Genomic DNA, 13146 nt, shown 5'->3' on the forward strand with positions numbered 1-13146 from the left:
ACTCCAGGGGGGTAGGTAAATTGGCAGATATTCGAACAGGCAGACACTAGTGCTAAGTGAAAACAACAGAAATTGTGAGAAGTGGCCTCAAACAATACATGAAGTAGTGAAAGCAAGTTTAACTTGACTCCTAAGAAAATCAGCTGCAAGTTAGCTTAGTTTTGGAGACTATTACTCTACTCCTTGAGCCAACCGAAGAAGTAGAGGGGCTGGACCAAGCTGCTCAAGACTGCTGCTGGCAGTAAGAATTTCAGTAAAAGTGGAGCCAACTTTTAACTTGATGGGGTGGTGAGCTTTCGTGGGATTTAGTGACTGGTTCAGTGCCCAGAGAAAGATTAGTTCACTGGATAATAGACAGAGGCAAAAGGAGGATGAAGCAGTGGCTGTCATTATCCAATGTTTCTGTTGAGGACTGTTTTGGTGGGTGTAGTGGGGAGTGACTGTGTGCATTTCAAAATGGCACTCTGCAATTTGAAACTCTGCTCAGAAACCTAATAAGGTAACTAACTATATCTGGTACCAACCAAGAATTAGGAAATCCCAAGAGAAATTTCCAGAGGCCACTCAACTGCTGTCATGCATGCCAATGAATGCCTCCAGATGTGTGCAAATGGAGCTGCCCTGCATAAATCAGGAAGGTAGGTTACCGACCAGTTTTCTCCTGCCGGGAAGGCAGGAATTTATGGCAGTGGCAATTTGTGGCCCATAAGTCATCCCAATTGACCTTCTCATTAGCTTTTCATAATGAAGTGACCACCTCAGAAATGGGCCTTGACAACATTCCGGCAATAGTACTGAAGACTTGTGCTCCAGAACTGACTGCTCCCCTAGCCAAGCTCTTTCTGTATAGTAAGTATGAAGCTTCGAAATCACTCAAGAAGCTTGACACCATCCAAGCCCAAGTAACCTGCTTGATTGGCACCACATCTACAAGCATCCATTCCGTTCACCACCAACGCTCCACAGCAGCAGCTGTGTGCTATCTACAAAATGCACTGCAGACGTTTATCCAAAATCCTTACTCAGCACTTTCTAAGTTCACAACCACTTCTACCTAGAAGGACAAGGGCAACAGTTACATGGGAACACCACCAATTTCAAGTTCTCCTCCAAGATATTTACCATCCTGATTTGGAAATACATCGCTGTTCCTTAACTGTCTTGGGGTCAAAATCCTGGAATTCTCTCCCTAATGCAATTGTGGGTCAACCCACAGCAGGTAGACTGCAGCACTTCAAACAGGCTTCATCACCGCCTTCTCAAGGGCAACTATGGAAGGACAATAAATGTTGGCCAGCTAGAGACACCCATATTCCACAGAGAAGAGATTAGAGAAGATTTGGTTGAGGAATTCAGAATCTTGACAGATGTAAACAAAGTAGATACAATGAAGTTGTTTTCATTTTTAGACGGTTTGAAAATATGACTCAGACTCGGTCCTCTTTGACAAAGCCAACATAAGGAAAAGCTTTCCAATGCACTAAGTGGTTGTGATCTGGAATACATTGCCTGAGACAATGATGGAGAAAGATTCAATCTTTCCAAAGGGAGCTAGATAGGTGCTTTGGGGGGGGTGAGTCTTCAAATAGTGCTGTAAGAAAGGGCAGGGCAAGTGAGCAGTTGGTTTCCTTTTACAATATGTTGGTCATCCTGCTATAGAAAGGATATTATTAAATTGGAGAGAGTGCAGAAAAGATTTAGAAGGATGTTCTTGGGTTTGGAGGGTTTTAGTTATAAGGAGAGGCTGGATAAATTGTTTTTTGTCTCACTATAGTATAGAAGGTTGGGGGAAGACCTTTATACAAAGGAACCTCAATTATCCGAATATCAGATTATCCGAAGGTGATCTCAAGGTCTCGATAGAAACATTACATCAAAGACGTGTTTCCAGCACTGATCGCATCTTTTGTTTACAGTGATTAAAAGTGAACTCGGCTTACTGAAATGCTGCCGAGAACAATCCTGGACTGATTGGAGCCCAGGCACCATTTCCAAATGATGCCTCCCGCCCTCCCTCTCACCCCCACACTTTCCTTGGAGTTCTACACAGGGGAGTACCCTAAACCCCTCCTTCTCAGATAATCTCTCCAATAATATCCTGTAAAGGGCAAAGGTGGATCCTGTCGTGTGTGTGTGTACTATTTGAAGACTCACCCCCCCCCCCCCCCAAAGGCAGCAGCAGTAGTTTTGTTGTTGGTGTCCACTCTGGCTCCCTGTACAGGGGGCGGGGATGGATGGTGGGGCAGTGTTGGATGGGGTTGGGGGGTGGGGGTGGACAAGAGGGTGGTGTTTTATGGGGTTGGTGGGTGGGGGGGGAAGAGTTGGACAATGTTGGGGCGGGGGCGGACGAGGGTTGCAGTGTTGAACAAGGTGGGGTGGGCGGGGAGGTGCGGACAGGGAGCGGTGTTGGACGGGGTTGGGGGCGTGGGCGAGGCTCACGCGCAGTGTGCTTAGGCCTAGTCTCCTGAACTGGGAGTGGACTTAACAGAAAACACTGAGTCCCAGAGGAAAGGCATTGAATCAATTAACCGAATAATCAATTATCCAAATGAAATAATACCCACCCAGCTCGTTCAGATAATTGAGGTTTCTCTGTAAAGGTTTATAAAATCATGAGGAGCATAAATATGGTGAATAGCAAAGGTCTTTTCTCTAGAGGTGGGGAGTTCAAAACTTGAGGGCATAATTTGAAGGAGAGAAGAGAAAGATTTAAAAGGGGCACAAGGGCGCAACCTTTTCACACAGAGGGAGTGGTAGGTGCCACTATAGTTACAAGATTTAAGAGATATTTGGATAGATACATTAATGGGGAAGGTTTAGAAGTTATGGGTCCAATGCAGGCATATGAGACTAGTTTAATTTGAGAAGCTTGGTCGTCATGGACCAAAGGGCCTATTTCTGTGCTCTATGACTCTATGGACACTGAAGGACATTCTTTTTTCTTATAACCATTTTTATGTAATATATTCTGTGCGCAACCAAGTTCTTAGGTATGCTTTTGAGAAACAATTGCACTGCTGTTGGAAATGAGAACCAGAGTGAAACAACAATGAGTCTTTGTTTAGGGCTAATGCATTAAATACTCCTTCCTTTAAACCCTCTACTCAACTTGAAGCCCATTTACCAACCTCTGAGAAAAAGAATCGGAAAACATATCACCCATCTTAACAGACTGAGACATACAAGTAGAAAGTGGGACAGAACACTAGTGCTTCAATGGAGGCTCACGGATGATGTTACCCAACCTGGTGGTGAAATGTCTGAGAACAAACCCACAAGCTCAGTGAACAAACGTACAACCTGATCCATAACCTGAGCTACAAATTGTCTCAAAAACATTTCAGTGGAACTGAACCTCAACAAGGAAGTATCTAGGTGGACTTAGCTGAAATTTATTTCATACAGAATGACTTCATAATTAATAATGTAAGATCTTAATGTACACTCATGACTCATTCAGTTCAAATTTCGACAGAAAACCTCAAGGGTTCTGTATTTGATTTTCTCACAAAGTTTCTTACAATTGCGTTTTAGAAATAATATGATGTCTCCCTCCAGAGTAACAAGTTATGGATCACTTTGTTGAATGACGGATCATTTTGTCTTGGGATTAGTTTTGATGCTGGTAATTGTAATGTAATATTAACCAGCCTGCATATTACTGTTCATGCTGGAGCTCAAACCAGGGATTGTCTGGTAGATGCAGTCTGCTAATCGGGATTTTGTGTGATGTGGGAAGTGCGACATTGCATTTGGAAATTTGGACAACTTTGATTCAAGATGGTTTTGATCCTTGGATTCAGCAATTTGTCTCAGAACATAAACATTCGATTTTGAACAAATAATACAGATTATGAGCTACTCAAATCTTATCACTGCACAAAAAAATGAAATGATGTATTTTTCCAATTCCAGCTGAATCCTAATTCTTTCCTCTTATTCCCTTTGTTTAGCAAATGAATTTAGTCTGATAGTTCTTTGTTATTCATCTGTGGGATGTGCCAGCATTTATTGCCCATTACTAGCTACCTTGAGAAGCTGCTTGTGAGCTGTCTACTGAATCACTGCAGTTCACATACTGTAGGTTGAACCACAATGCCATTAGAGAGTCAATTCGAGAATATTGACACAGCAACGTTGAAGCAATGGCAATGTACTTCCAAGTCAGGATGGTGAGTGGTTTGGAAGGGAACTTCCAGGTGGTGCTGTTTCCTGTATCTGCTGCCCTTGTTTTTCTAGGTAAAATGGCCATGGGTTTGGAAAGTGCTGTCTTTGGATCTTTGGTGAATGTCTGCAGTACATTATGTAAATAGTGTATATTGCTGCTACTAAGTATCAGTGGTGGAAGGAGTGGATGTTTGTGGTTGTGATGCCAATTGAGTGGGCTGCTTTGTCCTGATAGTGTCAAGCTTCTTGAGTGGTGTTAGAGTTGCACTCATCCAGGTAAGTGGCGTGTATTCTACACTCCTGACTTGTTCCTTGTAGATGGTGGTCAAGTGTTGGGCAGTCAGGAGGTGAATTACTTGCTGCAGTATTCATTGCCTCTGACCTACTGTTGTAGTCACTGTGTTTATGGTCAGTGCTAACCCCAAGGATGTTGACAGTGGAGGAATCAGTGTTGATAACATAGAGTCATAGAGATGTACAGCATGGAAACAGACCCTTCGGTCCAACCCGTCAATGCCAACCAGATATCCCAACCCAATCTAGTCCCACCTACCAGCTCCCGGCCCATATCCCTCAAAACCCTTCCTATTCATATACCCATCCAAATGCATCTTAAATGTTGTAATTGTACCAGCCTCCACCACTTCCTCTGGTAGCTCATTCCATACACGTACCATTAGTGGTGATTATCTCTTATTGGAGATGGCTATTGCTTGGCATTTGTGTGGTGTGAATGTTACTTGCCACTTGTCAGCCTAAGTCTTGATATTGTCCAGATCTTGGTACATTTGAACATGGATTGCTTCAGTATCTGAGGAGTTGTGAATAGTGCTGAACATTGTGCAGTCATCAGTGGACATCCTTGCTTCTGTCCTTTATATTGGAGGGAAGGTCATTGATGAAGAAGCTGAAGATGGTTGGGCCTAGGACACTACCCTGAGGAGCTCCTACAGAGATGTCGTGGAACTGAGCTGAATGACCTCAAACAACCACAACCATCTGACTACATGCCAACGTATGAGCCCGACCAATGGAGACATATCCCCCGTTACCCATTGTTTCTAGTTTTGTTAGGGCTCCTTGATGCCACACCTAGCTGAATGCAGCCTTGATGTCCCCCTCCCCACTGAAACTCAGCTCTTTTGTCCCTGTTTAACCCAAGATTGTAATGAGGTCAGGAGCTGAGTGGCCCTGGCAGAACCCAAACTGGGTGTCACTGAGCTGGTTATTACTGAGCAGGTGCTACTTGATAGCAGTATTGATGACACCTTCCATCACTTGTTATGATGTTATCACTTAAAGAGGTTATTGTGTCCTGGTATGTTTGAAGAGACGTTGTAAGGCAGAGGTGCCGATCTCTCTAAGGGAGTAAACAATTTGTGAGACTTTGGGTTTTTTTAAAAGTTGAAACCAATGGAAGCAGCCTGGGCATGGCCAGTGTGGAGTTTGCACGTTCTCCCCGTGTCTGCGTAGGTTTCCTCCCACAGTCCAAAGATGTGCAGGTCAGGTGAATTGGCCATGCTAAATTGCCTGTAGTGTTAGGTAAGAGGTAAATGTAGGGGTATGGGTGGGTTGCGCTTCGGCGGGTCGGTGTGGACTTGTTGGGCCGAAGGGCCTGTTTCCACACTGTAATGTAATCTGTAATGTAATCTGTAAAATCTCTCACAGACCAGGCTTTCTAGATTTTTTTAGTTTTTAGGTTTAGTTTTAATTAGAAGCAAATTCTGGAGCATAAGTCTTCAGTACTATTGCTGGAATGTTGTCAGGACTCATAGTCTTAGCAGTGTCTAGTGCCTCCAACTGTTTCTTGATGTCACATAGTGTGAATTGAATTATTTGAGGACCTGCATCTGCGATGCTGGGGACCACTGAAGGAGGCTGAGTTTGATCATCCATTTGGTACTTATGACTGAAGGTTACTGCAAACTTTCAGCCTCATCTTTTGCAAAGATGTGTTGGGTTCTTCCATTATTGAGGGTGGAGATATTTGTGGAGCGTCCTCCTCCAGTGAGTTGTTTTAATTGTCCACCATTATTCATGACTGATGTACAGGACTGCAGAGCTTAGATCTAATCTGTTCTTTGTGGGATTGCTTAGATCTGTCTATCACTTGCTGCTTATGCTGTTTGGCATAATTGGGGCTGAGAGTCTTGGGAGAGAAATGAACCATTCCACAATATACATCATTATTCATTTTCCCTGCCAAGCACCAGTTCAGAAATACACTCCATATGGGACTTAGTTACTTGGCGTGGAGTACTGAATATCACTTAAAGTACAGAGTGCACAAACCATTCCTTTAGTGTCACAATGGTAAAAGAAAATAATAAATCAAATGTCCCGAGGGCCAGCTTATGACCACTGCCTGTGGAACAGGATGAAATGCTGACCTCAGTTATCCGTATTTGTAAAGAATACTTTTAAAAATTTGTTCAAGGGATGTAGCTTCACTGGTATGTCAGCATTTAACGACTATGCCTAATTGCCCTGAAAACGTTGGGATAGCTGCCTTTTTAATTGGTGCCGTTCTTGTGATGTAGATACACCCACAATGCTGTTAGGAAGCAACTTTCTGCATTTTACCTTGTGACAGTGAATGAACCGACAATATAGTTCCAAGTCAGGATGCTGTATGACTTGGTGGTGATGTTCCAATGAATCTGCTGCCCTTGCGTTTTAGGTGGTAGAGGTTGTGGATGGTATTGTGGGACTTTTGTGGCAACGTATTGTGTAAATGATGTGCACAGCTGTCACTATGTATTAGTATTGAAGGGAGTGAATGTTGAGGGTGATGGATGGGGTGCAAATTGAGTGAGTTGCTTTGTTTTGGATGGTGTTGAACTTCTTGAGCATTATTAGAGCTGCACTCATCAAAGCAAGTGAAGAGTGTTGCAATGTATTCCAGATGTGTGTCTTGAAGATGGTGACCAGGCACTGGGGAGACAGAAGATGAGTTAGTTGCCACAGAATTTCTATCCTCTGACTGACTTTTGTAGCCACTGTACTTATGTGGCTAATCCAGTTCAATTTTTGGTCAATGATAATTCCCCGGATGTTGATAAGAGATTAATATTGGTGATGCTATTGAACATCAAGAGGAGGTGCTTAAATTCTCTCATTTGAGTTGTGGTGCTCCTGTTGCTTTTCTCTTATCAACCTATCCTGTCCAGGTTTTGTGGAATATGAATTTCAGCTGCTTTAGTATCTGAGGATTTGCAATTGGTATTGAACATTGTGAAATTATCAGTTGACATCCCAACTTCTGACAATGTGATGATAGAAGGTCAATAATGAAGCAGCTGAAAATGGTAGAGCCTGCAAAAATCCCCTGAGGAACAGCTGAAAGTATGGACTGTCTTAAAGCATGTTTATGATTAGAGTGGTGCTGGAAAAGCACAGCCATTCAGGCAGCATCCGAGGAGCAGGAAAATCGACGTTTCGGGCAAAAGCCCCGATTTTCCTGCTCCTCAGATGCTGCCTGATCGGCTGTGCTTTTCTAGCATCACTCTGATCTAGACTCTGATTTCCAGCATCTGCAGTTCTCACTTTTGCCTAGTTAAAGCATGTTTACCACAATCTGCAGCCTGCATGTGGGAGGTTCTGATGAACTGTGTGTATAAGGTATTCAGTACCTGCAAAAGTTAACTGACAACATGGAATAAGACCCATTTATGAGGATAGAAAGGACTGTTCTTGGGAGGAGGTAAGTGGGTCTAAGTTGCAAGACAATTTTAGTACCAGTTCCAAATGCACTTTGAAAAATATGACCATTCCTTTAGTGTCACTGGTTCAAAATCCTGGATCTCCTTACCGCTTGTGTAAGTGAACCATATCAAATGGAGTGCTTCAGCTCAAGAAAGCAGCTCATTGTCACCTTCTCAAGGGCAATTAGAGTGAGCTTTGGGGTACAATTTTGCATTTTTTAGTCAAGTTAGGTTCACCAGAATCACATTAAAGTACTAAAATCTGCACTGGCTATAGTTAAGCAGAGTAAAATAACATAATATTAGTTTAATCAATGAATGTACTTTGTGTGATTATAACTAAATTCAATCACTCATGAAATATTACTATCCTACTGATCCTACACGAGGAATGAACAATAACTGCTAATGTAGCCAGCAACACCAAAGAAGCTCAGAGTCATACAAGAGATGACATTTCATTATTCCGTAGGTCCAGTAGGAGATCATGTTTTAAAATGACAGAATTAGATTAGATTACATTACAGTGTGGAAATAGGCCCTTCGGCCCAACAAGTCCACACCGACCCGCCAAAGTGCAACCTACCCATACCCCTACATTTACCCCTTACCTAACACTACAGGCAATTTAGCATGGCCAATTCACCTGACCTGCACATCTTTGGACTGTGGGAGGAAACCGGAGCACCCGGAGGAAACCCACGCAGACACGGGGAGAATGTGCAAACTCCACACAGTCAGTCGCCTGAGGCGGGAATTGAACCCGGGTCTCTGGTGCTGTGAGGCAACAGTGCTAACCACTGTGCCACCGTGCCGCCCAGAATATAAGATAAGAAATTGATACCTTTTGATAATATTGTAAGAGCATTTACAATAACCTTATATGATTGGTGCATAATGTAATGTAGACAATAAAATTTAGTAGAAGAATACAGCTTTCAGGAGAATCATTGACAATTCTGTTAATTATCTTCATACATTGTCAGAATTTTTTGATTATAGTGATTTATACCCAGAACTAACTTGGAAGAATTGTACGTGGAATTTCTATTACTTATTTTTCAGATATGTTAGAAGCAAAAGAGCTCCTTGTTATTGTAATCTTATGTCCACATGGTGATAGGAACTAAAATCTGGAAACAGCACAAGAGAATGATGCACAGAAAGCCAACTTAGCTCAGGAAGATCATCAAACTTTGACAACTTTCTAAGCTACAAAATAATCAGAACATCATAGCCCAGTGTAAAATGTTTAAAAATCTTGATGTTAGAAATCACTGTTCCAAATATAGAGATAAAAAAACAAACAAAAACAACATCCAACTTTATATTACACCAATGCAGTTTTTGTAATAAAATGGGATTTTCTCAGAATGTGCCAGTGTCAAAAACAACTATTAACTACAGAACTAATAATGATTACTTGTGTACAGACGTTAGTACCTAACAACAAACATGTTTAGAAGAAATCATAGAGTATCAAGACACACATGCTTATATGATGATATACCCCTTTCTGAATATGCAATTCAACCATTCTTAGGAGTAATAAGTGGCTCATGTAAACCAGATATGACTATTTAGGTTAATGATCATCCATAACACTTCAAACATTACATTGAGGTATGTATTACTATATTATCTGAAATAAATCCCTTGTCCTGAAGAAAATAAAACTATGGCCTTCTAACAGAGAATTGTATGTCGATCACTTTTCAAAATGACCAGAATGCTGAAAGTAGTTTTAAAATACAAGACAAATTCTTTGTGGAACAGGTATACATAGTCACATGTCAGCACTTCTCACTTCTGAGCAGAAGAGCATGCTTTATTCTTAAAATTGTACAGTATGCTGAAAAACCTCAATCAGCTGAAAAGCCAAATGCCTTTGTTCATTACATAACTTTATTCAACAATAGGTTGGCTGCATTGATTCAGTGAATATTCTTCTGAGATCTAAGAGAATATGAAATGACTTTAGATTAATTATTGTGGTGTTAAACACTCTTCATGACGGAGAGAGCAGATTTCACAGGTGTGGAAGAATTATTCTGTAGTCTTCCAACCACAGGCAAATCTTCAAAATCTGATCTTCAACCATGCTTGACACCACACCCACCAGGAATTTGTAGTAGACTCTTGATACAGTCAAATGAGCTGTTTAGAAGACAGAGTACCAAAACTGCACAGTTGGCTTAATTGTCTATGTTTTAACTTAAAAAACTGACAATACTACCCAAAATAATATAAGAATACAACTATCTTCTCTGACACAATTTGTGGAGACTAAATATCATCAAGAGAAGTAAATGTTTGAAAGCAAATCAACACCAAAACACGTCCTTTGCAAAGGGTATTCAAGAAATCAAAGATCCTGATGGTTTCAGTATTGCAGCGACTGAATCTGAATGTTTCATCCTCTACCAACAGACTTCCAACTCAACCAAGTCATCAACCATTTTCACAGTCAGAGATTTGCAAAGTGAAAAACCTTCTTTCTTTATTTGAAACAATTGAATCAAGAAGTTGAAAACCAGAAAAATTCTTGGGAGAGATTTTGTACAAAAGTGCCAGGAGGGATTAGCTGCCATCATGAGATGAGCTCTATTGATTCGGGTATGAAGGACAGTCTCCAGGAGACAATCTGTTTCTATACCACTTACAGTTACATGTTCACTGCTATGTTCTCAGTAACTAAATAACAGTTTGCTCATGAAGACTAGCCTGAAGCCTCGTGAGAGACTCTTGTGTAACACATGTAACTCGTATCTGCTCCAGGATAGCAGCAGAGTAGGACTCTTCAGCTGGAGCTTGTCCGCTCTGCCTGTTTCTTTTATTTTTTTCTCTCTCTGTCTCTTCAGTTTTTTCCCTTCTGCCAGCAGCCCGGAGTGGAGTGGGGGGGGTGGTGGCAGTGGCCCAGGACAGAGAAGGGACAGTGGACAGTGGGCCTGGAGCAAAGATGGCGACTGGTTGGGAACCAGTGGAGACCTGTCATACCATGTGACAACCCTTACAGAAAGACTAGCATGAGCCTATCTTCTTCGATTTATTTCTTATTTTCTTAATTTATACTCTGTATAGATGTTGTGTAACTTGTAAAAAAAATTTTCTTTTTTTTTGGACCTAAGATTTGTATCTAAGTAAATTGTACCTAAGATAGCACCGTGTGTTGGTGATACTGTACACTTTTTACTGTACTCCTGTGCTTTTGTAACTTTAGTACACGTTGCAATAAATCTAATTCGAATTCTAATTCTAATGTAATGAGACTATCTATTAACTACTTTGTAATATGTATACTCTGTTTATCAAGACTGAGCCTGTCTTCTGCCTAAGATGTTGTGTGACCATCCTTCCCTGTTTGGTATCAGTAGCTTAGAATAATGCCAAGGATAAAAATTGGTGATAGGGAATCCCCCTACAATATATAAGATAGTGCCAGTGGATATGACTATAACATGTACCATGCAAGCCTCAAAAAGGTGGGAGTAAAAGTAGGCCATGTGTCTGTTCCGCTGTTAATAAGATCATGGCTGATCTGATAGTCCTCAATTCCACATTGCCTTTTCCCAAACCCTAAATTCCTTCAGGAGAAAGCGAGGACTGCAGATGCTGGAGATCAGATTTGAAAAGTGTGGTGCTGGAAAAGCATAGCCAGTCAGGCAGCATCCGAGGAGCAGAAGAGACAGTGAGATCCTTGTAGAGGGAGGAGAACTTCTTCAAGATGAGCTAGAACGAGGAGGAGAAGCTCTTCAAGGTGGGCTCCTTAGATGCTGCCTGACCGGCTGTGCTTTTCCAACTCCACACTTTTCAAACCTAAATTCCCTCACCAATTAAAAATATTTCCATCTCAGTCTGAATACACTCAACAAGACAGCCTGTGCAAGCCTCTACAATAAAGGATTCCATACGCTCAATACTCTCTGAGTGAAGACATACTTCCTCATCTTAAATGGATGACTTCTTATTCTGAGATTCTGCCCTCTGATCCTCGACCCTCCCACAAGGTGCAACCATCTTTCTGTGACTACCCCATCAAGTCTTGAACATTTCAATAAGGTTCCCTCTCATTCTTCTAAACTCCAGTGAGACCAGGCGCAATCTACTCAACCTCTCCTCCATAAAAGTATCCCTCCATACCCAAGATCAATGAAGTGAACTTCTCTGGACTATCTCTAAAGACAATATTTATATATATGTGTCCTTTGATAAGGGGACCAAAACACTTCACAGCATTCTAGCTGATGTCTGACTAATGCCTTCTACAGTTATAACAAGACCTTCCCATTTTTATACTTTATTCCTTTGAAATAAAAGGCAACATTCCATTCTCCTTCCATAGTACCTGTTGAGCTTGTTTTCAAGTTTCATATAATTTATGCATGTGGACTTTCAAATCCCCCTTCTGAAGCGTTCTGCAGTATTTCTCAATTTAAATAATATTCAACTGCTCTATTCTTCCTGCCAAAGTGCACACTCTCATATTTTCCAACACATTCCATGTGGCACGTTTTTGACAAGTCATTTAACCTACCTCTATCCCTTTGAAGACTCTTTTCTGACATCCTCACTTGGTTTCCCACTTATTTGTGTGTTATCGGCAAACTTGGCAGAACTACTTTCACTTCCCTCATTCAAATCATTAATAAATGTTGTCAATAATTGTGGCCCCTGTGGCGCTGATCCCTGTGGCACTCCACTATTACAGGTTACCTTCCTGAAAATGTTCCATATCCAAAATCTCTGTCTCCTATTAGTTAGCCAATATACTGTTCATGTATATATGTTAACCCAGCACCATGATCTTTCATCTTATTAAGTAGCCTAATGTGTGGTATCTTATCAAAGATTTTCTGAAATTCTACAATTCCACATAAAACCTGGTCACTCCAGAGTCATCTACAATAGAACAATCCCCAGACAGCTTGATGATAGTAATGCCATTACAGCATCTCTCAACGATACATCGATGGCATGATGGCACAGTGGTTAGCACTGCTGCCTCACGGCAGGAGGGTCCCAGGTTCTGTCTGTGTGGAGTTTGCACATTCTCCTCGTGTCTGTGTGGTTTCCTCCCACAGTCCAAAGATGTGCAGGTCAGGTGAATTGGCCATGTTAAATTGCCCATAGTGTTAGGTGTATTAGTCAGAGGGAAATAGGTCTGGGTGGGTTACTCTTTGGAGGGTCGATGTGGACTGGTTGGGCCGAAGGGCCTGTTTCCACACTTTAGGAAATTAATCTCACGCCATGCAAGCTCTGACGATTTTTGTTCTTA

General features: G+C 41.6%; 1 protein-coding gene across 6 annotated transcripts in view; it reads left to right on the top strand.

The window, feature by feature from the left end:
• The window catches only part of LOC122553719 (fibrous sheath-interacting protein 1), a 400816-nt gene that overhangs the window by 116997 nt on the left and 270673 nt on the right, over positions 1-13146 (top strand). The gene's annotated exons all lie outside the window — the stretch shown is intronic.

The sequence above is a fragment of the Chiloscyllium plagiosum genome, unplaced genomic scaffold, assembly GCF_037043375.1.
Source record: "Chiloscyllium plagiosum isolate Xiang-an unplaced genomic scaffold, Cpla_swu_hap1 HiC_scaffold_8, whole genome shotgun sequence".
NCBI lineage: Eukaryota > Metazoa > Chordata > Chondrichthyes > Orectolobiformes > Hemiscylliidae > Chiloscyllium > Chiloscyllium plagiosum.